We start from the raw sequence: 27,078 nt of genomic DNA, 5'->3' as shown, positions 1-27,078 counted from the left end.
GAAGTTCAAGGTCCATTGGCTTGGACCCTATAAAGTAAGGTAAATAGTAAATAATGGATCCATCAAACTCACGGCCCTAGATGACAAACCAATCAAGGAACTAGTAAATAGGCCTAAGTTAAAAATTTATCAAGTTAGGAAGGTGCCTATTGTAGGAGTCAATATGTTTAAATATTGAAACTAAGAGGATTATACAATTGGGCACAACCAAGAGATTGAAGAAGACCTAGTCATTACAGAAGAACCATATAGACCAGATCTTAACTATACCAAACCTATGATGGCACTTAAGAAACAGTTGGCAAAGTAACACATAAAAGGTATTGTCGTTTTCTGAGTACATAAGCATCTCACCAATGCATTGTTTGGCCCACCAGCAATATGAGTAAGAATAAATGGCTATTGGAAATGCAAGGCATCCAATGAAAGAAGAAGGAAAGGCTATGTGGCATATGATATTAATAGGAAAGCGGAAGAAAACACAAGATTGAGCAAGCAACAAAGGAAGAACTCTACGAGGAGCATTTGGAGGAGGAAGTGGATCTCACGGAATATGATGCCTCTTGGACCATACTTAAAGATGGTCATGAAAACGAATGGTTTATTCATCTCAAAGGGGGATGACTACACTGATCACATCATCTAAAAGTACATTATTGAAAGGAGAGAAGCTCAATATTGGTCCACCTCAAATGCATTGTGGAAAGTAATACAAATTTTGTCAAACCCCTAATGGTGAATGGATAAGTATGGTACCACAAAAATGGTGGCCAATATGTAGATGGTAGTAATATAGTTATGGGACCAGCATTATTAATCGACAAAATATTCAACCTTGAATATATGGAAACTTGTTTAGAAAACGAGCTTACAAGATGCTTCCAAGAACATGCATGTGCCAATACACATCTAAAATCAAGGTCCACAACAATGAAATAAAAGAGATAAAAATAAGTATGAGTAAAGAAATCAAGGAACCACTGAAGAAGCAAAAGGTTGGAAAAGGAGGAAAGAAGGGAGAAGGCTACAAAAAATGAGAAAAAGAATTTGCAGCAAAATGGAAAACTTAAGGGGAAGCATACAAAGGTGGAACAAGGATGCAAGGGACCACTACGCCATTTCTATTTTGTAAAAAATGAAAAATCAAGAAATTTAAAAAATTAAAAGTCGAAAAAATTGAAATGCAAAAATGAAAAGGGAAAAAGTAATGTTCAAAAAACTAAGGCTGGAAGAAATTATAAAGGACACAAGGAAACTAAAAATAAAGAAAGTTATAAAAAAAAAAGGCGCCATGAAAGAATGAAAGAACTAATCTTCCTCATTAAGAACAAGTGTTTGATTAAAAACCAAACCCTTAAGTTATTTATAAATTGTCTCAAGACCAAATCATTTTTCAAAACAAAGTAGAAGGTCGAGTAAAGGGAAAACCAAGGAGAGAAGAAAGTACAAGTCTGCAAGAAAATAACATATAGCTACCAACCATATGAGGGGATTCAGACTATAACCAAAGAACTGTCCAACAAATCCTAAGAATTGTCACCATACAATACTGTTATACAACTGTTGTTGAAGGCACGACCTTATAATGATCTTTACGCAATTGCAATTGTACAACCTCAAACAAAACCGGAGTCATCACTATATGGCCCACACGAAAAAAAGGAGTAATTACCGTACAACACATATAAGAAAACGCAACTTATACAAATAGAAGGAACAATTACTAGATGATAGAATTGTATAGGAGAAGAATGGCATATGGTGCCAACATGGAAATAGCATATGACAGCAACAAGGATTGGAGACAGTACGGCCACAAAAAAGAGGTGTACAATGGGAGAAGGAATGCTTGAGCCATGGTAAAGGGTTGTTACAGAATCCCCAATACTGAAAGTTACCAAATAAATTATAAAACTAGAATTGGCAAGAAAAGGGCACCACAAGAAGATATGGCCACTTCAAGCAATCAGAAGAAAATGCAAGGGAAGGTGCAAAAAGGTGAGCCAGTGATTGTGCAAACTCTTACATTTGAGAGTGTGACTGGTAGTGAGTGCAGGGCATGTAGGAAAGCACTCCACATAAGGACCAAGTAAAGAACTCCCTACAAGAGGCTGAGATGAACAGAATAATCTTAATGCCCATGTTCAATCTTTAGGAGTTCAAACTAGTGTTGCAAGCCATGGTTGCAAGATATGATCGCCATACCAACAAGTCTACAATACAATATTCAACCATACACTACTTGCCTCATTCTGGCCAAAGGAGTTCACAAAAGTATTTGGTGTCCCATCAAAGGGTTATTCTACAATAAAACCCTCATCTAGAATATCCTCTAAAGAGGAGTTATTGCTTAAGTTGGTCTACAGGCCCAAACTTTCCCAACTTGAATGGGACAACTTGTAGAGGAGTAAAAACAGTTGAGGACTGGGAAATACTTTATTGTCTCTACCGCGTAGAACTGCATCAAGGATTTGGTGAAGAGTAAGCTAACAAGATCCAATAGGGCATTAGACATTGCCATATGGATGGTCAAATTGATGAATTGCCTTACAAATGGAAGGGTGTACAATTGGGGGCAAGTACTATCAAAACACATAAATTAGTTCTTTCAGCTTAAATATGTAATGTTCTACATAATGCACCATGTTATTGCATTGTTCCTAGAAACCCTAAGGACATAGGTATCACCAAACCAGCCGAGAAAATTTGTGACAACAAGAAGGGTTAAGCTGTATAAACAAACCATGCATTACTAGATGCATTTAGACACCGTCATAGCTAGAGGGGGGGAAACCCTTCGAAAGAGACCTTGGCAAGAGGAGATAGGGAGTACAAAAGGAGATGAGGACAATGAGGAAGAAGATGATACAATGACAATCACTTTCTCAAAGAGTGATAGTGCAGAAGAGGAAGGTTCCACATAGCAGTGTATAGAGGAGGTGGCCCAAAAGTAGAGAAAAGAGAGGAAGATTAAGCACTCGAAGGGGAGAGTGATGAAGTGCCAATAGTAGAGAGGAAGGCGCCAATAGTGGCAAACAGGGTAGCTAGAAGTTTCCCAGTACCGAAGGTTGTGTTCACTGTAGCACATCGAAGGGGGCATGCCAGGCACATCACATGCACAAGATGGCTGACTTGAGGACATGGACTGGGGCTTGCCACTCTTTGCATTGCAACTTCATATGGGGTTGAGGGGACTACTTCGATAGCATTGGTGGTAGCATTGTTGTCAAAACTATTATCCCCACAACTGAGACTACGATTCCTATGGCAAAAGGTTCGACCCCTATGGCAAAAGGATGGTTGTCCTTACTGACAATATGGCCCCTACTGTTGAAGGTCTAGGCACCACGAGGGAAGTTTCAAAAGCCAAGGATACAAGGGAGGAGGATAGTATACTAGTACACTAGGATATTAGAAGAGATGTGGATTGTAGTGCCTCTCTCATTTGACTTCTGTAAGTCATCCTGATGGATGCCACCTTGTTGATCTTCTGTTATAATGGATCATGATTGTGACCATGAGTGGTTTACACCGTAGAGGTGATTGGATTTATGTTTCTATATCAATTGCTTTGATTATGCTTATGACTGATTTATGAGATTATGATGTGATTTTTGGTTCACTGAGGTTTGTGCCAATGGTTACTAGGATCGATATGGTATCATGAGGTTGTTATGTGATTACCTTGAGATGTGTGCAAAGATTGCACTGTGTACTATTACCATGCTACACTGGACTAGGTTTATGTAGTAGTGGTTAGTCATGTTTATGACTGTGTTCACTTATGTGTTTTAAGTGCCCTTTTAATGTCGTGTAAACAACCATTATTAAATGCTTAAATAGTTAGAATCGGATTGTCCTTGTTGGATTCATTGGTTATGTGTTGCGGATATATACCTTGATTTCAGTATCATATATGTTAGACTACTATGTTGTTCAGTTAATCATATTGCATGATGATGCCATTTTGAGATGACAGTGTGTTTTATGATGATATCTAGTTATCCGGTGTTTAGACATATCGTTGATTATGTTATGTGATGGATTTAATGCTATGGTTATTTACTTCACTCCTATGTTGTTATGCTTTATGCAAACATGAGTGATATAAACAAATTATCTTGATATAATTAAATAAATAGTTAAATTAGGTGATTTAATGCAATTATTGCTTCGGCTATGTTATTATATGCAATTGCACTTGATCGTGTTGTTTAGTGTGCAGGATTTATATCCCTGGCAGTGGCACATGGAGTTATTGATTTAGCCATTCATATTTTACCAATGTCGTCCTTGTATGGTCAATGTATCCTTAGTTTAATTGTTTAATTAAACCTTTCGGTAATTATTAAATCCAAACTCATTTGAATCATGTGATTAGACCAGTGAGCGTGTTTGTGCATTTAGACTTTCGCATAGTCGCGAAAGTTGTTAAGGAAATTTATATGTTTTGGGTTTTCGGGCTTTTTAGTTGATTTATATTTATTTTTGGCAGCTTTGCCATAGATAAATTCTTATTTATAGGAATAGACTGTTTTCGTTTGGATCGATTCAAGGTTTAACTAGGTTGGCTAGTTATTTACCCTAATCGATTATTCACTCGAAAAGTGAATAAATATCCAAAAAGGAATTTAATTCCTCACTTCTCACTTTTGAATTAGAAAGTTGGAGAGTAAAACCCAAAATCCTCTTCATGAGGATTTACTGTTTTGTTCGATGTGGGAGCTACGGGCGTGGGATTGTTGCGAGATCGAGCTCGTTGGATCCGGCTTGAGGAAACCTTGGATTGCTGCGATTTTCAGCTACTTCTGCGGACTATTTATTTGATGGTTCAGATTCTCGTTTTGCCCTTTTGGCTATGAGGTAGGGTTTTGCTGTTTTATTGTTTCAGCTCCGTTTCTGCTTCTATTTTTGGTAGTTGTTTGTTTGGAGGCTAAGAAGTAGTGTTCCCTTCCGTTTCTGTATGCTAGTTCTACCCGGTTGGGCGGGTACCAACATTTCCCTGTTTTTCGAGATGAGGGTTTAGGGTTTTGCGCTGTTATGCTGATAGTTTTCCCATACGGTGTCCGAACTTGATTATTTTTGGATTTTTGGGGTTTTTGTACCCAAACGTCAAATGGGTTTTAATTTTGAAGTTTTCCTAAATTTTGGGGTTTTTACCTCGTTTTGCATGCCGCCTTGTTTTCTCGGATTTCTTTTGCACAGTGTGGGTCGTGGACCTGGATGATCCGTTTGGATATCAATCAAACCACTATTGCACATTTATGTTGCATTGGGATGCATGTTGCATCCATACTCTCGACTTTGTGTTCAGTTGAGTGATTTTTATACTGGTGTTATGGTTTCTTTTGGACCTTTGTTATTGTTTCGTGGACACTAGGATTCGTGTAGAATCCATGCTCCTGGATTGAGGCCACTTGAGTGAGTTCATGATGTTTGGTCTTGTTGCATCATTGGGATTCGTGTAGAATCCATACTCCTGGATTGAAGCCGGTAGGGTGATTTCATGATGTATGGTTTTATTGGTTCTTGGGATTCGTGTAGAATCCATCCTTCCAAATTGTTTTCAGTTGAGTGTTATTTTGCATTGTGTTCTCATCCTGTCCTTGTGTTATGATCTTCGTGATGGTAGTGTGCCACACACGAGTACGTGTGCGTACATTTGTTGGGTGACCTGCGAGGCCTGATCTTCTGTGTTACTTCCAAAAAGTTATGATCACTGGGGTTGGGATGGGAGTATGCATGCCCACGGGCACTTGTCGTAAGATGAGCATGGGTAGGGTAGGGTAGCATATGGAGGGGCCTCCTATCTCACAGCCTGGCGATCATGACGCCATAGGTATGGCAGAGGGAGTTTTAAATAAGTGATAACTAAATAAAATGTGAGTGGTAATAAAACTTAAGATAATAAAATGTTTGTGTGAGAACCTTTCTGTTGAGGGATGTTGTATCCGCACAATCCGAGCTTGGGCTTGTCGATGCCAAGAGACTCTCCATGATTTTAGCCCCTACTTAGTAACCTTTTGAGTGTCTGACCAAGACCTGTACTCCTTGCATTGTCTTAGGTTCTTGTTTACAGCCATCATACTGCCTGGCATGAGTGTTAGCCATGGATGTTGTTTTTGTGTGTTTGTGGTTGGATCATTATCTCCATCAGCATGGCGGTTGTGGACCTACGGGTGCCACGTGGTTTGGAGGCGTAGCTACCTTCACCATTGCTAGGGACCGGTGTACAGAGACGGTCTTTTATCCTAGTGCGACCGTTGCTGGATGTTTTCACTTAGTACTTCAGGTTCTGGAGTATGCTTTCTTGTGATTTATGCTTTCATTGGAATGCTTGGATATCATATTTAGATGATGTTAGTTTATTTGACACATTCCCATATTATGATGTTTAGCATATGACTAGATGATGTGAATTGTTGTATTGGATTATCTTTTGCTTATTGGGTTAGCATGTTAGATTTCCTTATTATGATGATTAGCATGTGATAGGTGATGTTATCAACTTGTAGGATTATCTTATGCTTTTCTACTAGCATGTTAGATTTCCTTATGCTTATATTGTAGCATGTTTTAGTAGTGACGTCCCTATTACGATAGTACCGACGATCTGATCGGTGGCTTGGAATGTTACGCGCAGGGGATGGCTAGGATCCACGATGATCTTATGATACTATTGACGATTGGTAGGAACTGCGCACTTAGTTTGGTTGTTCAGTTTTTGCGATGTTATTTTTGTACATTGCGATGTTACTTCTATTCACTGTGATGTTGCTTACAGTACGTTCTTACTGCTATGGTTAGATGGATAGATGTTCCTCTTTCTTGTTGTTCTTGCACTCAAGTGTTCGCTCCTCAATCTATGTGGATCCAGTACTCCCTAGTGTGGAGGTTCTGAACTCAGTTTCTTCCTCTTGTTCCTCATTTTGACCCTTAGAGTAGTTTTCTTGCTTTCCTGGGCGACCATGTGTCAGCATGGTACAATACAATTAAGTGTTGCACGCCCATTGGAGTTCTGTCGTGCGTTCCCTGATTGTATCGCATGCCTCTTGGAGTATTGTCATGCGATACTTTCCAGTATCGAACCCCCTTTAAAGAAGTATCGTATGTCCTTAAGAGAAGAGTCGCCCAATCTCTGAAAGTGTCGCCCTCCTTGTGAAATATCACGCGATACTATAAAGTATCGCCCAGTGTTGATTTAATGTATCGCCTGGCTTTTGCAAAAACTTGTGCAGACGGATAGCAGGCACTTTTTGGTAAGACCTGGACTTTTCGAGAAGTGTTTTGGGTACCCTCTTAGGTGTTCTTCAATCCTTTGGAGTCGCATTTTGAATTTGTAATGTTCTGATTCGGATTCAGTTATGCGTCTCCCGTTGTCTGTCATTTTGTTTGGTCATGGCATTCAGAGATTCATTGGTTGCTCGGATTGTTGGTAAAGTCTTCTGTTGCGATCTATGTGATCCCTGTATGATGTTGACATGTGCATTCATACTTGTAAAAAAAAAAAATCTTGGTTGGAATTGAATCCTTGTTCCAAGGATCTCCAAGCAGGGCATTACATCTGGTATCAGAGCCCATGTTCAAACATTAGGATCTCTGTGTATATGTTGCCCATGTGGTTGATGCATCGTGTGTGAGTGTGAATGTCTTGGTGTGAGCTCGTGATCTTTGTTGCTTTGGTATCTACTTGTGATGGACTTGCTTGTCTAGTAGATGTGACTAGATCCATGTGAGGAGAAGGAAGTGAGTCTTCCCTTATTTTGTAGACGGAATCGATGTGCTTGGGTTGGTTGGTTGCGTGTGTGTGACCCTTTTTGGATGGAGCCACTGATTGGTCTCCATGTATTGGCTTTGAGTGCCTCTTATGTTTCTCCTTGTGGAGTAAGGTCCATTGTTTCCCCACTTTCTCCTATTTGTAAATAAATAAAGGAATCTTATTTGCGATTCTGTGTTTTGTCATTATAATAATGAAATGGTTCCTTTCATTAAAAAAAAAATAAGTGTTTATTGTGAATCATTGCAAAGTAGGTTTTGCATTATATCCTTGGGTTAACGACTTAAGTCATCAATCTGAATGCTTTATAAGTTTATGGAAATTGCATTAAATTAATGAATATCTAAATGTTGCATTGCATGGAAAATAATTAAGGAAATTATTATTGTCTGCATATGCATGAGGTTACTGATGGTATATTGCTTGATGTGTGTGAGTGTGTTCTCTAACGTTGCTAGGATGATGTATTCCTTAGCATTGTGTGATGATTTATCCCTCTTGTGTGACTGTTCTCAGTCATCACATGTAATGTTATTCGATTGATGTCTTAGTTTATTTTGCTGGAGGTACTTTTCTCATGTTGTTGGGCTAGCATTGGTTTTCAATATTTTCCTCTCTTGGAATAGCCATCAAATTTTATCCATCGTTCTCTTTGTGACAGCTGTCACATTTGACTTATTGTTGAAATGTGCACTTTTTGATATTTACTATTGGAATTGATAATTCCCCATTTGGGATTTTTGTTTTGGTTCATGATGACTATTTTGAATGTGTTTTAACTACTGCCCAGTTGTGTGTTGTGACTCTACCATGTTCATCTTGAACCTCTGGTAGTACATATAAGGGATAATATCATGGAGAACATGCTAGTGTGTCTTTGATAGATTTAAAGTTGTTAATGTAATTGGATGGTTTAAAAAGATGAGTAAACATAATGTAATTCTTGAAAGAAATTGAAAGATATGTACTTGTTTTATGGTGACTCTTGAACCCTTGCTTTGAAAACCTTTCAGTTTCATTATGCATTAGTGCTTATGTTAGGTTTAACTAATGAAATTATGAAAGAGAAGTAATGATGGTTTTAGTGTGTGAATTACCTTTCTTCCCACGTCTTGTGTTGTTTTGGGCATGTGTGTTCTTGAGTGGTTTTGGACGTTTTGTCCGTTGCTTGTCTTGGTTACCAAGACTGTTGTTTTTGCCTTTATTGTTTTGTCTTGAGTGGTGATTCAACTCTTAGACCTTAGGACTCTCTAAGCTCCATCATGTTGTAGGCCTCGCCATTATCTTTCTAATGCTTTTCAAACGGAGTCAATCCGAGTTCGGATGTGAAAGTTATGGCCTCCAAAGTGAAGGCAATTTTTGTGCTGATTTGAAAGTTCGCGCGAGAAACTGGTGATCATGCACTTTCTCGCCTGGTTCATTGCACTTTCTTGCTTGGTTTGGTGAGAAACTTCGCGCGAGACTGTGCTAATGAAATAAATTTCTTGGGGAACAAGAAGTAACTCTTTTGCACTTTTGTAGTTGCTGATTGATGTCCCGAGTACCCTTTATCGAGTAGAGGCCAATTCAATCACGACATATCATGTTTATGGCCACTGAAGAACTTTAACTTTCATGTTATTCTTAATGAAAGAGTTATCTCGTCTTCATAATCTACGAGATACTTGTTGGGTTTCGTACTTGGGTTTGTGTGCTTCCTATAGCACCGACCCACCCTTGTGAGGTGAAGTGAGGTTGGTGAGCGTTCCTTGCTCAAGGTTGATGTTGCCTTGTCGTTTGGGAGTGACTCAGTTCTTTGATGAGTCTAGATTCTCCTTTTTGGGTGTTGAACTTGGCACATCTCTGTATCCTTTTCTCTCTTGTGAGAGTAGGCTAGCGCGATTATGCCACTAGCTCAGTTAGTGTTTTCAGATGAGTATGTTGATGATGGGTGGAATTGTGAATTCCCTAACATGTCTTGGGCTGATTTAGTGCAGAGGTTGAGAGAGACTCCCTCTCAGTCCTATAATCTGTAGTTCTTTCTCCCTAAGCTTGTTTCTTTTAGAGGATTGTCTCAGTCAAGTTGCTCTTTGACAGTTAGCTTGAGGCTAGAGATTGAGTTTAGCAATAGGTTGGGTGTAGTATTCCTAGCAAGTTGCTGAAAGGACATGTGAAAGATCCCTGATGGATTTCTTCTGCTGATCTGCTATAATTTTATATTTTTAAATCTGTTTTCCTGTTTATTTATGTTTTCTTGCAGAACTAGACAGAAGTGCAGAAAGGTTTGTTTGTTTTTTATGGTTTTATAACATAGAAAGGAATAGGGAACAGCAACCATGAAACAAGACTGAAATAAATAAGGTATTCAGTAAAAATCAGAATTATTGCAAACCGTACCAGGCAGATTTGTCTGAATTATAGAGCCAAGCAATAAATCCAATGCATTTCTCAAAGCTCACATACAAATTTGATGTCAAACTAGAAGGTGAAGATTGTTCTTGAATCCAACATACATTTGGAAGTTAATACAAGCAATATTCTATACAACACGTGGTGCATCTGCTGCAAATGGCGTCCCACAGGCTACAATGAACCACGTCCCAACTGGAAAGATGATATGCCACGCTGAAACCCCAATGGGAATTAATGCCTCTGTCCTTAATCACCACGCACAATGCCTATGAGATTCGGTGCCAAAGATTGTTGAGGGCTACGTCCCATCCAATCACTAACCTGGGGTTTGCGTCCCAAACTAGAAATCGCCCATTCAGAGCAAATTCTAAACAAGTTGTCAAATATGCAAAAGATGATCTTAGAATGAAGCTTCTATCTCCTTATAACCCCTCTCAATTGCAAATCAAACCCTAAGTGTCTCCAAGTGGCGTTGGGTAGTGAAAGTGTTATAATTTCTTATTTTAAAGTGGTCATGTTACTAGAAAATGACCTTTTTCCTCATAGACAAAAATCTGTTCACTGAATTGGCCTCAGACCAAAGAGAAAGATTTAGAGAATTTTGAGACCTTTCCAACGAGCTATCACACTATAGGATGCGCATCCAGATGAGGCCAAAAACCCCTTGTTACTCCAAAATGGCTAATAACTTAGCCTTATTTAATTATTAAATGCTAACTTAAGAAATATTAAAAATATAACCCAAATAGCCACAAAATGCCCAACTGACATCACAAACCATAAAATCATCCTGTCACCTGTCTGTGACTGAAGTCGGAAATCAAGGATCCACTAGCAGTCTCATCCCTAAAATCTAGGGATGCTCCTAAAATTTAGGAAACAAGCCCTATCCCTCTGAAATTGAACCCAAAAAGTAATCTCATGGAGAACCAACCCTAGGCAAGATCATACCTCCTAAAAAGTAGGAACTACCTCATAGAAACAAGGAACGTCTCCCAACTGATCAATAACTGCCAAAACATCAAGTCCCCAACACTGAATAACCATACTGGGTCTCTATCCAACCTTGTCAACATACAAGACCCCATAATAAGCTGACTCACGTGTCTCTGCTAGACTGAGCTAAAAGAGGGGACATGACAATCCTCCCCTCTCAGAGATGCTTGCCCACAAGCAATACAACACTAATCCTCCACTTTCCCGAGCAATCCAAATACAGAGCACTAATCAACCCCAAACCTAAAGTGTCTCGTCAGGACAAACATACTCCCCACTGTAAGGTGGAGAAGTGAAGTAGATCACATCGTCACAGTAGAGTATCCACCCCTGAATACCCTTGCACCCAAGAATCCAAACAAATGGCCATCTTGTCCTCCTATCAACATTCAGACCAGTAGCCAGTCCCAAAATAGTCTTGTTATGCAACCCGTCCCAAACCTCGTACAATCTCCATGGAAAATCTAAGGCACCCGCTCCTGTGTGTTGAGATATCGAGGGACATGGGGTTATGATCAAATCACTGTTACTATCTGAGTCTTGATCAATAATCATACTCCTAGCTGATCCACCCTGAGACAGAAGTGAGCATGCCTTGAGCACGATCATCCTTCTCCCCACCATAAACTCCAATTCTCTTCCTGAAATCTTGTTTGTATCTCCCCAAGTATTGCAACCACTATACACCCAAAACATCATCTGTGCCCCCTAGATCACACATGTAAAAGTCATCTATCAAGGTGTATCCTTCATGCCTATGCTGAACTGTGGGATACCCTTGACGCATTGCAAAGTAAGACCATTGCCCACAGTCACATCGATTCCTAGAAAATCCTGTGCTTGCAAACCACATCAGTCTACCATTCTTGTATTTATAAAATTATGTGTAGACCCACTGTCCACCAAACAATACACAGTATGCCCATGGATCATACCCGAGATGTATTAGAGGTGAATCATCAGTGCGCCTGACAACGTAGCCATAGTGCCCTGTGTTGCGACTGCTACCTCAGCATCTTCAAGCTCAATTTGGACACCATCATCTTTGTCATTTATATCCCGAACCTCCTCATCGTCCACATCTGATATGACCTCAATAAGATGTGTCTTTCCCTGCCCAAGGCACCTATGTCCCGGTACCCATGGCTCCTTACAAGAAAAACATAATTTCCTCCTCCTTAGTTCATTTCTAGAATCTAGGTCTACTTTGGGAGGTGGAGGTGGCGTGTCCTTACCCTGTAAAGGAGGTCTCTGTGGTGCCTGTATGTTCCCCGATGGTTTCTTATCAGTCTAATAAGAGGTAGGAGTAGTGTCCAATCTCAATGTCACATCAATAGCATCCTTAAGAGTGGTCGGCCAAAAAGCACGAACCAATCCCTTAAGCCTGTCCTGCAATCCCTCAATGAATAGCATCACACTACGCTTCTGTGTCATATCAGCTACCATAACTGCAATGCCTAGAACTCATTAATATAAGCTTCTGCATGACCAGTTTGTCTCAGATGAGCCAACTCTCTATAGTAAAGTTCTGTATCCTTACGATCAAACCGCGTAATGAGTAGTTCAGTGAACTCAGCATAGGAATGTACTAAGGCGTGATCCTGGGTAACCAATCCATGGTGCCACCAATCATAGGCAATCCCCTCTAGATGCAACACAGCAAACTGAATAGCCTCACGCTCCGGCATGGGCCGTAATGAAAGATATATATCTAGCTTGTGAACCCAAGCTCGTACACTCGTATCTCTTGAGCCATTATATGTAGCCAATGTGATCTTCCCAATAGCTCTATTGAGGTCATAGTTCTGCTGCTGTTGTGGTGGTCTATAACCACGACCTTCCCTAAACCTAGTTGTATCTCTACGTTGTGCACAATACTAGGGAAGAGAGAAGACATCCCTAACCTCAGGGGGTGTAGCTCTCCACTCAACTGTGGCTGCCAAAACTGACTCTTGGAACCCCACCTCTGATGGTTCCACCTATGCTGGCCGTTCACCTGGTATGAACTGAGGAAGCAATGGTCTATTCGTAGTAGGTGTACGATGGCGATGCCGCCTAGAGGAATGATGGGAGCTCCCAACTGAAGAATGGGACTGATGGTTGCGCCAACTACCAACCACTAAAATTGATCTACTTCGCCCACCTCTGTGTCCACCCATCTCCAAACGCTCCAATCATCTTGTAATCTTTCTAAAGCCTGAGCTATCCTGAGCTGAGTAGTGAATAGGGTCCGCACCATCTCTCTTTCTTCATCATCTTGATTCCCTATGCCGCCCACCTGATCTTCTACCATAATAGGTTCCTGGTCTATTCCAAATCCTTGCTCAAGTTGAGCTCTCCTGCGCGCATAAAATCTATGTATCTCAACTCTTGGATGCATAGATTTGTATTCAATCCACCAACTAGTGACTACCTAGATGCTAATATGAATTATCAAAACTTTTGATCCAGTACCCAGATGCCAAAATGAATTATCAGAACTTTTTAGCTAGTACCTAGATGCTAAAATGAATTATCAAAACTTTTCATCCAATACCCAGATGCCAAAATGAATTATCAAAACTTTTTAGCCAGTACCCAAATGCTGAAATGAATTATCAAAACTTTTTATCTAATACCCAGATGCCAAAATGAATTATCAAAACTTTTTAGCCAGTACCCAGATGCTGCAATCTGTTGTGACAATTTCTCACAAACCCTACAGGCTGGCAGGATGTAAGCTCTGATACCACTAAAAGATCCCTGATGGGTCTCTTCTGTTGATCTGCTGTAATTATATATTTTTAAATCTATTTTCCTATTTATTTATGTTTTCTTGCAGAACTAGACAGAAGTGCAAAAAGGTTTGTTTGTTTTTGATGGTTTTATAACATAGAAAGGAATAGGGAACAACAACCATGAAACAAGACTGAAATAAATAAGGTATTCAGTAAAAATCAGAATTATTGCAAACCGTACCAGGCAGATTTGTCTGAATTATAGAGCCAAGCAATAAATCCAATGCATTTCCCAAAGCTCACATACAAATTTGATGTCAAACTAGAAGGTGAAGATTGTTCTTGAATCCAACATACATTTGGAGGTGAATACAAGCAATACTCTATACACCACGTGGTGTATCTGCTACAAATGGCGTCCCACAGGCTGCAATGAACCACGTCCCAATTGGAAAGACGATATGCCACGCTGAAACCCCAATGAGAATTAATGCCTCTGTCCTTAATCACCACACACAATGCCTAAGAGATTCGGTGTCAACGATTGCTGAGGGCTACGTCCCAGCCAATCACTAACCTGGGGTTTGCATCCCAAACTAGAAATCGCCCATTCAAAGCAAATTCATAAACAAGTTGTCAAATATGCAAAAGATGATCTTAGAATGAAGCTTCTATCTCCTTATAACCCCTCTCAATTGCAAATCGAACCCTAAGTGTCTCCAAGTGGCGTTGGGTAGTGAAAGTGTTATGATTTCTTATTTTAAAGTGGTCATGTTACTAGAAAATGACCTTTTTCCTCATAGACAGAAATCTATTCACTAAATTGCCCTCAGACCAAAGAGAAAGATTTAGAGAATTTCGAGACCTTTCCAACGAGTTATCACACCATAGGATGCGCATCCAGATGAGGCCAAAAACCCCTTATTACTCCAAAATGGCTAATAACTTAGCCTTATTTAATTATTAAACACTAAATTAGGAAATATTAAAAGTATAACCCAAATAGCCACAAAATGCCCAACTGACATCACAAACCATAAAATCATCCTATCACCTATCTGTGACTAAAGTCGGAAATCAAGGATCCACTGGCAATCTCATCCCTAAAATCTAGGGATGCTCCTAAAATTTAGGAAACAAGCCCTATCCCTCTGAAACTGAACCCAAAGAGTAATCTCATGGAGACCCAACCCTGGGCAAGATCATACCTCCTAAAAAGTAGGAATGTCTCCCAACTGATCAATAACTGCCAGAACATCGTCCCCAACACTAAATAACCATACCGGGTCTCTATCCAACCCTGTCAGTCTACAAGGCCCCATAATAAGCTGACTCACATGTCTTTGCTAGACTGAGCTAAAAGAGGGGAAATGACAACATGGTATCGTTGGACACATGTTACCATCTTATGAGTTGCTATGCAAATATTACATGATTTGTCCACTATTGATATTCTTTACTACCTTGTGGAAAGGTGATATCTTGTCTGGTTGGGTTATGTAACCCTAGTTACCAGTGATAGTTGAGCTTTTGTACCTTATAGAGAGACTAAGTGCTCCTACGCTTGGTGGTTAGTAGTGGTGAGTAGTCTTTTGGAGTGTGTAATTTTGTTAGTAAACTTTCATCCTCTATGTTCTAAGGGTGAGTTTACGTGGATTCAAGGATGTTCATGTGTGACATAATAGTATTCTTGGGAATTTTGGGATGGTTATTCCCCATGATTCCAACTCTTGTTGAAAGTGCGTCATGTCTTGACCTTGTTTTGTGGTCACATGGTAGGTGCATGTCGTAGTTGGGCACCTGTTGACGAGGTAGAGTGGGTTTTTCCTTACCTTGTATTGTTGACTTTATGGCTCAATGGGTTTTTCCTAGCGCATATAAGGTTCCCTGTTGGAGGACCTTGTGTCAGTGTGACACCTTTCTCTTGTGGTTGACCTATTTGGGGGTTGACATGATGGTTCGAGAATGTGGGAGTGATTTAGTTGGACTTGTGAAGGAGTCGATGAGTCATCCCTATTGCTCACTTTTGATTTTAGTTCTTGGTGCATTTTGGTTTCTATTCTTGGATTGCAGGCTTCCAGGAGTAAGCCTAGTCTTTGGGGGGATGATGTAGTGCCTCTCCCATTTGACTTCTGTAAGTCATCCTGATGGATGCCACCTTGTTGATCTTCTCTTATGATGGATCATGATTGTAACCATGAGTGGTCTACACCGTAGAGGTGATTGGATTTATGTTTCTGTATCAGTTGCTTTGATTATGCTTATGACTGATTTATAAGATTATGATGTGATTTTTGGTTCACTGAGGTTTGTGCCAATGGTTACTAGGATCGATATGGTATCATGAGGTTGTTACGTGATTACCATGAGACATGTGCAGAGATTGCACTGTGTACTATTACCATGCTACACTGGACTAGGTTTTTGTAGCAATGGTCAGTCATGTTTATGACTGTGTTCACTTATGTGTTTTAAGTGCCCTTTTAATGTTGTGTAAACAACCATTATTAAATGCTTAAATAGTTAGGATCGGATTGTCCTTGTTGGATTCATTGGTTATGTGCTGCGGATATATACCTTGATTTCAGTATCATATATGTTAGATTACTATGTTGTTCAATTAATCATATTGCATGATGACGCCATTTTGAGATGACAGTGTGTTTTATGATGATATTTGGTTATCTGGTGTTCAGACATCGTTGATTATGTTATGTGATGGATTTTATGCTATGGTTATTTACTTCACTCTTGCGGCGTTATGCTTTATGCGAACGTGAGTGATGTAAACAGATTATCTTGATATAACTTCGGCTATGTTATTATATGCAATTGCACTTGATCGTGTTGTTTAGTGTGAAGGATTTATATCCCTGACAGTGGCACATGGAGTTATTTATTTAGCCATTCATATTTTACTAATGTTGTCCTTGTATGGTCGACGTATCCTAAGTTTAATTGTTTAATTAAACCTTTTGGTGATTATTAAATCCGAACTCATTTGCATCATGTAATTAGACCAGTAAGCGTATTTGTGCATTTAGACTTTCGCATTGTCGCGAAAGTTGTTAAGGAAATTTATGTGTTTTGGGTTTTCGAGCTTTTTAGTTGATTTATTTTTATTTCTGGCAGCTTTGCCATAGATGAATTCCTATTTATAGGAATAACCTATTTTCGTTTGGGTCAATTCGGGGTTTAACTAGGTTGGCTAGTTATTTACCCTAATCGATTATTCATTCAAAAAGTGAATATATATCCAAAAAAGAATTTAATTCCTCACTTCTCACTTTTGAATTAGAATTTTGGATAGTAAAACCTAAAATTCTCTTCATGAGGATTTATTGTTTTGTTCGTTGTTGGAGCTACGAGCGTGGGATCGTCGCGAAATCGGGCTCGTTGGATCCGGCTCGGGGAAACCTTGGATTGCCGTGATTTTCAGCTACTTTTGCAGGATATTTATTTTATGGTTCAAATTCTCATTTTGCCCTTTTGGCTGTGAGGTAGGGCTTTCCTGTTTTATTGTTTCAGCTCCATTTTTGCTTTTATTTTTGGAAGTTGTTTGTTTGGAGGCTGAGAACTAGTGTTCCCCTCTATTTCTGTGTGCTAGTTCTACCCGGTTGGGCGGGTACGAACATTTCCCTATTTTTCGAGATGAGGGTTTGGGGTTTTGCACCATTATGCTGGCCGTTTTTGCATACGGTGTCCGAACTTAATCATTTTTGGATTTTTGGGGTTTTTGTACCCAAAGGTCAAATGGGTTTTAATTTCGAAGTTTTCCTAAATTTTGGGGTTTTTACCTCGTTTTGTGTGTCGCCCTATTTTCTCAAGTTTTCTTGGCACAGTGTGGGTCATGGACCTAGATGATCCGTTTGGATATCAATCAGACCACTATTGCACTTTTATGTTGCATTGGGATGCATGTCGCATCCATACTCCCAACTTTGTGTTCGGTTGAGTGAATTTTATACCTGATGTTATGGTTTCTTTTGGACCTTTGTTATTGTTTCGTGGACACTAGGATTCGTGTAGAATCCATGCTCCCAGATTGAGGCCGGTTGAATGAGTTCATGATGTTTGGTCTTGTTGGATCATTGGGATTCGTGTAGAATCCATACTCCCAGATTGAGGCCGATAGAGTGATTTCATGATGTATGGTTTTATTCGTTCTTGGGATTCGTGTAAAATCCATCCTTCCGAGTTGTTTTTGGTTGAGTGTTATTTTGCATTGTGCTCTCATCCTGTCCTTGTGTTATGATCTTCGTGATGGTGGTGCGCCACACACAAGTACGTGCGCGTAAATTTGTTGGGTGACCTGCGGGGCTCGATCTTTCGTGGTACTTCCGAAAGTTATGATCATTGGGGTTGGGATGGGAGTATGCATGCCCACAGGCACTTGTCATGGGATGAGCATGGGTAGGGTAGGGTAGCATATGGAGGGGGCTCCTATCTCGCAGCCTGGCGATCATGACGCCATAGGTATGGCAGAGGGAGTTTTAAATAAGTGATAACTAAATAAAATGTGTGAGTGGTAATAAAACTTAAGATAATAAAATGTTTGTGTGAGAGCCTTTCCGTTGAGGGATGTTGTATCCGCAAGATCCGAGCTTGGGCTTGTCGATGCCAAGCAACTCTCCATGATGTCAACCCCTACTTAGTAACCTTTTGAGTGTTTGACCAGGACCTGTATTCCTTGCATTGTCTTAGGTTCTTGGTTACAGCCATCATACTGCCTAGCGTGAGTGTTAGCCATGGATGTCATTTTTGTGTGTTTGTGGTTGGATCATTATCTCCATCAGCACGGCAGGTGTGGACCTATGGGTCCACGTGGTTGGGAGGCATAGCTACCTTCACCACTGCTAGGGACCAGTGTATAGAGACGGTCTTTTATCCTAGTGCGACCGTTGTTAGATGTTTTCACTTGGTACTTCAGGTTCCGGAGTATGCTTTCTTGTGATTTATGCTTTCATTGGAATGCTTGGATATCATATTTAGATGATGTTAGTTTATTTGACGCATTCCCATATTATGATGTTTAGCATATGACTAGATCATGTGAATTGTTGTATTGGATTATCTTTTGCTCATTGGGTTAGCATGTTAGATTTCCTTATTATGGTGATTAGCATGTGATATGTGATGTTATCTACTTGTAGGAAAATCTTATGCTTTTCTACTAGCATGTTAGATTTCCTTATGCTTACATTGTAGCATGTTTTAGTAGTGACGTCCCTATTACGATAGTACTGACGATCTGGTCGGTGGCTTGGGATGTTACGCACAGGGGATGGCTAGGATCCACGATGGTCTTATGATGCTATTGACGGTTGGAAGGAACCGTGCACTTAGTTTGGTTGTTCAGTTTTTGCGATGTTATTTCTGTACATTGCGATGTTACTTCTGTTCACTGTGATGTTGCTTTCAGTACGTTCTTTACTGCTATGGTTAAATGGATAGATGTTCCTCTTTCTTGTTGTTCTTGTACTCGAGTGTTCGCTCCTCGATCTATGTGGATCCAGTACTCCCCTATGTGAAGGTTTTGAACTCAGTTTCTTCCTGTTGTTCCTCGTTTTGACCCTTAGAGTAGTTTTCTTGCTTTCCTGGGCAACCATGTGTTAGTGTTGTGCGATACAATTAAGTGTCGCACGCCCATTGGAGTTCTGTCGTGCGTTCCCTGATTGTACCGCATGCCCCTTGGAGTTTTGTCGTGCGATACTTTCCAGTATCGCACCTCCTTTAAAAAAGTATCGTACGATACTTGTAGCCCTTAAGAGAAGAGTCGCCCAATCTTTGAAAGTGTCGCCCTCCTTGTGAAATATCGCGCAATACTATAAAGTATCGCCCAGTGCTGATTTAATGTATTGTTTGGCTTTTGCAAAAACTTTTCGGTATGACCTGGACTTTTCGGGAAGCATTTTGGGTACCCTCTTAGGTGTTCTTCAATCCTTTGGGGTCGCATTTTGAATTCGTAATGTTTTGATTCAGATTCAGTTATGCGTCTCCCGTTGTCTGTTGTTTTGTTTGGTAGTGGCGTTCAGAGATTCGTCGGTTGCTCAGATTGTTGGTGAAGTCTTCTATTGCGATCTGTGTGATCCCTGTATGATGTTGACATGTACATTCATACTTGTAAAAAAAAAAATCTTGGCTTGAATTGAATCCTTGTTCCAAGGATCTCTGGGCGGGGCATTACATGGATGGAGGGGACATGAAAGATGGGGACGTGGCATATGTACCTAAGGGGATGGGTGAAGTAGAAACAAAGATGGACAATCTCTTGGAGAGATTTGGGATGGGGGGTCGGTGATATCCCACCACCATTGCCCACATTGTTGATGGTTCAGCACACAGAAGATACTGAGGCGAGGTAGGAGATTATGAGGCACCACTAGCAGTGCAAGAAGAGACTGTTGAGATCGAGGAAGGAAGCATTCAGCCGAGAAATATCTCCCTACAAAAGGCAAGGGTGACAAGAGATGTTGGGTCAGAGATCACTCGAGAGAAGGCTTACATTCGAGTATCCGAACCTGACAGATGGGATGCCCTCGCATCTATCCAATGTTATCTGGCAGAACCAAAAGGGGCTAGCAGAACCAAGAGGGGAAAATGAAGCAGCACGTGGGGTGGCAGATCTCTCTAAACAGTTGAACATGGGACCATTCACAGAAAAAACAGTAAGGCTTCTCAAGTTTATGCAAGGAGACTATGTGCAGGAATTTGCATAACAGCTTACAGCTTGAGGATGGCCCCATAGGAAGACTACAAAAATGATGAAGTGGGCCAACCCACACATTCCAAAGTGGTTGGCCAGCAAGATGAGCACCTTGTACAATACGGGGCAAATGCTTCATGGGACATTTTTTCAGCTCATAAAGGTAACCCAGTCCATATGAAAAGAATAGGAAGAGAGTGCACTAGCTCTAGGGTAAGAGGCTACCATTTAGGGGAGATTGGTAGAGTGGCAGAAGTTTACCACTACCTTGGAGAAAGAAATAGCTCAGGAGAAGGTAGCAAGAGCTGGAAAGGAGCAGTAGAGGAAGCCAACACAGGGGAACTGGAATATACGATGAAGGACCTGAGAGATGCACTTAGATTAATAAGGGTCACCAGGGAAAAGTAGATGACAGTTGAGCACAACCGCAGGCTTCTCTGGCAGCAGCTTCCTCTACCGACATCCTCCACCACTCCAGGGACATAGTCTCGTTTCTCTTCTCAGTAGTTTTGTTGGGTGGTACACCAATCATTTTAGATTTTTATCGTTGTAAAGGCAACTACTTTTGGGGTGGCTAATGTAAGCCACAGACTAATTATTAATAATAACAATATATATTTTGGGTTGTTATAGCAATGTAATTACAAATGGTTTCTCAGACAGTTGTAGGAAGTTGTAGTAACCACCGGTTGGTATTCTCAACCAACTGATGCATGCTTTATATATGTAAGACTTGTACTGATAATGGGTTACTTTTTGTACAGACATTACATGCAATGGAAGATATATCCTTCTGCCAATATTATGGGTGATGTGTTGATTCTGAATTAATGTTTTATTCATGTTCTGCTTAAATCTGGGTTTTCTCTGTGCATAAAACTAGATACCCCATAGAGAGTAAACATTGATTCTCGCTCTTCATCACTAGGCCATTCATTGACTTCCACAATGCATTATCTTTTACTCTTTGATATCAATGGTCCTTCAAAGGTCCATGATTGCTGATTGTAAGTATCAATCTGCTGTCATGTCTTCATCTCTGCAAATATTGACTATTAATGCTTTATGTCCACAGTTTTGCCTCGATAGTTCCCACATAAGTTGTTGTAGGTGTTTCTGCAAATGCTAACTGACCTTTGAACTGGTAATGATGTCTCAAATGTAACCATCTCCCATATGATATTGATTGCATCAGGCATCTTCATAATATTGACTGCCCTACCTCAGTGGTTGATCAATACAACATGGAGTGCTTGATGATTATTGAAGATATATACTTAACAGAAGATTTACTGTTCTTCTTGAAGAGTATCATCATTTGGACTCCGGAGTCCATCCCTTATTCCTCCTAATATAGCTAAGGAACCAATTTACTTATAAGACTCCATTGTTTCCTAATCTCTTATTCTCCTAGTAACATATAAGCACAGCTACTTCTACTTCTAACTATTTCTACTAACTCCTATTCGCTGTTGGTGTACAAGGACTGCCACTTCTCGTCTACAAAAATACTTTAATGCCTTAGAATGACTCATTCAAGAATGGGAACATTACAATGAGTTGGTATTTAGAAGGCTTTCATGTTTACAGCAGGACAGTGTTACTCGGAAAGAATCAATTTCAAATCCAGATTTTCATTTTTTGTTTTGACTGGGGGACATTTGATACTGTGGAGCATCCAACACATTGACTGTAGGGTGCTATTAAGCAACTATCGCTCAGGGTGCCTACCCCTCTGCATTTTCTCATATTTTGAAGAGCTGTGCCTGCCACGTATTAAAAAGTTACTAAGGGAAAATCTTCACAACCAAGACTCCTTACTCTCCATATCAAATTGAAATGGAACTGCAGCAAAAGCAGCCAATATTATAAATGCACTATTGGATGAGAGATGTTCCAAAAGAGAAGCATTTTGGCTCACAGATCAGTGATATGACAAAAATGATATATGGTTTGTCTCTTTCTGTATGCATGTATTTTTCTTTTTCATTTTTTCTTAACAGTTCTTTTTATTTCCTTTCTGGCTTTCCAGTTCTCATGAAATATAGCAGGAATAACCTGTCATATCTATTACATCCACCAACTTTGCCTGGGATCGATCTAGAGAAGAATATCTGTTCCAATCATATCCAGTACAGCAAAACTTGTAATTAGGAGAACTGTAGACCATCTGGTAGCATAGTTTCCTAGTGATTTCAATGGGGGGAATCATATGTTGGCTGTATTGCCAGCATCGAATGGCTTAAACAGGAAAGCATTATGATTTGATACTCATATTTGCTGTGCTTTGTCTTCACAATATCAGTTTATTGCATCGTCCCTTTCTCAAATGGATTTGGTTTTTTCCACCCTTTTTTTATTTTGAGCATCTTCACCTTGTTTGCAATTAATAACCTCACTCGCGCTTTCTAAGCTTGCCCAGGCTCCCCCAAAATCACTCCAACATCCAACTCTTTGTCATTCAGGGCACTATTAAGCTGTGAGGGAAGCAAATTTGCTTTCATGTCTAACCATGTTAAGTTACAATGTAATGTCTGTTTTCTGAAATGTCAATATGCTAATCATATAGACTCCAATTAGCATCAGATTCAACAAATTCATAGTAATAAAGGAAAATTGAATAAAGTGTGGGTTGAGTTTTCTATGGTAGAATATTCTATCTCCTCAACCATAGTGTATTGTAATGGCTGTCAATGTTTTACCTAACTTTGCCTATCTTAAAGTAGAAGATATATCTTCTTTCAAGATAGTAATGCCCTTCAAGAAACTAAATAAAACATTAGCAAAATCTCACATGATGTAACATAGCTGTGAACTAAGGTACAGATAAGGAAAAATGATGTGGAAGAGAAACTGATAATAGATTAAAATGTCTTCACTTGTCAAATATTTAGAGAAATTAACGTTGCAACAATTGCCTCTAAATCCATGAACTAGCTTTAAGAACCTTATCAATATTAGATTGGGATACGAAGGGTAATGTATATGGTGTTCGTTCCCATGACTCATCATAGCCTGAAACCCTAAAGAAAAGATTCTATCACATTGTAGTTAACTGCCTCACTAAACTGTATTTTTCCAATAGTTGGCAGAAACAATTCTCTATATCAACAACAACCTTCCGAATAATAAAAATCAGGCAACGAAAAGAGAAATTCACGTTGACAAACCCGTCCATACGGAAGGCAACCTATAGTTTTATCCCCAGAAACTTAGGGGATATTTTAATAATTCAATACACAATATGGCAAAGGCGGAAAATATGGTGGTGGCAAAGCAGTCAGAAGTTGTGACCAGCGATAGGTTGCACTTGTTGGAACCCATGTATGAAAACGCCATCAAAAACCTAAAGCGCATTATCTGATTACCAGAACTGGTAAAACTAAGAACTAAGAGAATTTATCTTTGCATTAGCTCGATATTTATTACCTAAACAGCGTTCCTTAAAGCAGAAAAAACTAGAATACTAAAAGTCTAATCCGATAAGTCTCAACAAATATAATCCGTTTAATCCTATTGACCGTGGCCTTGTTCATTTATTACGTACGGAATCACAACCAGCTCAAAAGCCGGATGGAATGAGGGAGTTTTTGTCTGCAATTCCCGATGCTGAATTTTCAACACAAATTCCAAGGCTATTTCAATTGCATTTAGCTGACATTAACGCACCATTCCCAAAAATTCCACAGCACAGAATGAATTAGCCCTATCTTCTCCGTCCCTTGAAAATTCCGGTCCCCGAGCATCTCGTCTTCCGACCACCAGACTCAACAGCTTACATAAACATTTCGCACAACTCGCCTAAATGCTACGCGTAATATGCGATCTGATCTCTTCCACCTAAGTTTCTTGCAGGGCATAACTTCTAAAAAAACAACTCCACTATACACGTTTTACAACCCCGCGGTTTTGGAGACAAATGCAGATATAAATTCACATTAAATTGCACCGAGTCTAGAACACAAGACTCTGACTTGAACAGGAAAACGGAAAAAAAGATGATAAAACGAGAATTCTCAATTGAAAGACAGGGGCATAATTTTACTCTGAAGATCGCAGGTCCGAATGTCCAGCAGAGGATTAAAAAAAGACCCAGGCAACAAATTGCGCTCTCGCCTTTGAACAGGTACAGATCGATCCTTATTCTTCTCCTAATTTTTTTTTCAAGGCGGCAAAGGCAGCCCAGGCCTGTTGCGAATTAAAAATAAAAATAACTACATGAAAATTCAACTGTTTAAATCCGTGACCCTACGCTCACGAGTTCCTGCTTTCTCCAATCACCGCATTATTTAAAATAAACGACAACGAAAAATGCTGGGATATTTTAAAATTCCCAACGATATTTTCCTTTTTAAAAAATTTCAACCTCGCTCACACTGAGAATATTTGCAATAAATTAAACTTAAACTTCTCAGCCTTCCTACGTGGCATTTGATTAAGTCCGCATGTTTGATTAGGGAAAGGTATCCCAATCATCCCAAATAGTTGAACTAAAATCTTCACGAATAAGTGAACTCCGTCGTAAAACGTCATTTTCCTTTCATTTTAAGGTTGACTGATAAAATTTAAAGGCCCCATGCCAATAACCTTGTTTCTCTTCTCTAAAATCCAACGGTCTTAAATAAAGTAGGGGATATCAGATACTTGTTTTCCCTACGTAGGGAGCATCATCTTGCCGACACTAATTTTCACCAAGTTGTTCTAATTTGGGGAAAGTCTATATCTAGTATTTGGGGAAGTGTAGCTAGTTGGCTTTTTCTTCAAGTGGGTGTTTACGCTGCTTTGGACCGTGACATGTTGAACTTTAGGCTCCCATCATGGCCGTTACTATGACGTTAATTTATTTGACTATTGACACAAAAGGAGTGGCTTCAAAAAGTGTGGCAGGATTATTTATTGGCTTGTGATCAAATAGTTGGGGCCATCTCCCTTAGGTGGAATCATTTTTAAAAATAAAAATGATGTAGGGTAGTTATTTGAGGTTTTGAACATGATGTTTTTAAATTTCAAGTACGTGTCTTATTCCTCACCAAAATGGAATTATTTTTATTTTATAAGTATGTAGGAAATGTTTTGCATGAAATTAAAAAAATTGATGAAAACAATTTGAGTTTGTCAATTTGTGTTTTTAACTTTGTGTTATTTTATGTAGAAAAAATATCAAGAGCTAAAGCATAATGGCTTCAAACGTGTAACAAGGAGTTAATGGGTCCTTCGTCTATTGGTGAAGTTGAAAGGTTCTCAATGAGCCCACCAAGGATCAAGTCTTGTTGAGTGCAAGGCTTTGACACCATGAGGGATGAGGTCAAGATCCTGCGTGGACAATTTTGGTAGTGTAGATACCCCTCAATCCTTGGCTCTAAGTTGAAGAGGTTTCAGGAATGAGTGCACCTGTATCGGGTTGTTAAAATGTCTCTCTAGTGACCTTTGTTGGTTGGTAGCTTGCAGGTTGGAACCCTTCATCAAAAAAAGGTGTAACAAGATGGAAATGACTTATTAGGCTATGGTCAATTAATTGGGGCACCTTCCCTAAATGGAATCATTTTTTAAAATAATGTATGGTAGTTATTTGATTATTTTTGGCTCATTTATTATTCTATGAGAAATAGTTTCTTTGAAGTAGGAGTTTAAAATGAATAATAATTTATATATAATGATAAAATTTGTATAACTATATTACTTAGATTGGTTTATATGTGCTTTAAAGATAGTATTTGATAGATTGAAATTTTACAACAAATGTATTGAATCAAGTCCTTGTGAATAGTGTGATTGTTTTTGCTAGTCTAAAGATTTAATTAATGTTGCCAAAGAACAAACCTAATTAACATTATTTTGCAAAGTGGACTAAAATATATCAGTCTCAAAAACTTATAAATAAGTCTTCAAAAGAACTCAGTAAAGAGCATGATTTGTTAGAAATCATCATATTTTTCAAATAGCTTAAAAACTCAAGAAAAATAAAGTTTTGAAGATCAAAATCTCAAAAGATGAAACATCTACAAAAGTATACAAATTGAAAACAAAAATAAAAATAGTAGAAATATAACCAAAATCTATATGTTACAAATTCTAATGAAAAATTTTGTAACTGTGTGGATGAATTGGAATCAACAAAATAATTACAAATGTCGAATTGTAGGTTAAATAGTTTTGCCAACATGTCACGTCTATAACACTACTTGCTTTCATTCAAAAGATTATTAGGGTTGGCTTGTTTAGGGACTAGGAAGGGATGATTATGCATTGGCTAAGAGATGAGTACAAAAATGGATTCAGTTAGAGGATGTTTGGATCAAAGTCAACTTTGTCAAGGCCTCAAATGGAAACCCAAGACCAAGGTAGTTGACTACATCATTCAAGTTTAGACAAGAAACATTCTTGCAATAAAGGTCAAGTATTTGGTTGAGGGGGAGAACAATGAGGTTGAAGTTCAGTAGCCCTATTTGCAGTTCAAAGATAAAGTAATTCAATGTGAGAAATCTTCATTT

General features: G+C 39.3%; 1 protein-coding gene across 7 annotated transcripts in view; it reads right to left on the bottom strand.

The window, feature by feature from the left end:
* The window catches only part of PIP5K9 (phosphatidyl inositol monophosphate 5 kinase), a 217,899-nt gene extending 192,935 nt beyond the window's left edge, over positions 1-24,964 (bottom strand). For 3 of the 7 annotated variants that reach the window (XM_089811483.1, XM_089811485.1, XM_089811486.1), the window contains exon 1: positions 24,633-24,772. The gene's annotated coding sequence lies outside the window, so the exon portion shown is untranslated. Of the gene's footprint in view, positions 1-24,632 lie in introns of all 7 variants that reach the window. The other 4 variants (XM_089811487.1, XM_089811488.1, XM_089811489.1 and 1 more) reach the window with 4 other exon arrangements.
* Between the last annotated feature and the right edge of the window lie 2,114 nt (positions 24,965-27,078).

The sequence above is a fragment of the Cupressus sempervirens genome, chromosome 11 (assembly GCF_028749045.1).
Source record: "Cupressus sempervirens isolate cs-2001-9-10 chromosome 11, ASM2874904v1, whole genome shotgun sequence".
Taxonomy (NCBI): Eukaryota; Viridiplantae; Streptophyta; class Pinopsida; order Cupressales; family Cupressaceae; genus Cupressus; species Cupressus sempervirens.
The sequence above is the reverse complement of the archived record's forward strand: the minus strand, read 5'-3'. Positions and strand labels throughout refer to the sequence as shown.